Raw genomic sequence first — 608 nt, 5'->3', positions numbered from 1 at the left:
GTTTATTGAATTGAAATGCAACACAAAAATAAAAAAAATAAAAACAGTGCATATCTATGCCGACGGTTAGGTCTGGACCGTCTGCAGCGTAGCTAATTCTGCTAGTGACAAACGTTTCTTCATGTGGTTCGACAGTTACTTCACTAGTAGAAAACAGGGTATACGTTCGGGCCTAGCTAGCCCATTAGTCCCGGTTCGGTCACGAACCGGGACCCATGGGCCCATTGGTCCTGGTTCGTGAGGCCAGGGGGCCTGCCGGGCCTCGTGGGGCCATTGGTCCCTGTTCGTCTGGCCCCTTTGGTCCCGGTTGGTGGCACGAACCGGGACCAATGGGCCTCGCTTCTGGCCCACCATCATTGGTCCCGGTTGGTGGCCTAAGCCGGGACCAAAGGGAGAGCTTTAGGACCGGGTCAAGTCACAAACTGGGACCAATGAACCAGCCAGGGAAGAGGGCTTTTGTGTGTAAAACATTAAAAGCAAAAAGAAATTTCATAAAATAAATTAAAAAGCAAAAAAGAAAAGAAAATAAATAAGTAGAAACAAAACAAAATAAATAAATAGAAACAAAATAAAAAGTAGAAACAAAATAAAATAAATAAATAGAAACA

This window comes from Triticum aestivum, chromosome 1B (genome assembly GCF_018294505.1).
Source record: "Triticum aestivum cultivar Chinese Spring chromosome 1B, IWGSC CS RefSeq v2.1, whole genome shotgun sequence".
NCBI lineage: Eukaryota > Viridiplantae > Streptophyta > Magnoliopsida > Poales > Poaceae > Triticum > Triticum aestivum.
This window is presented reverse-complemented; position numbering follows the sequence as displayed.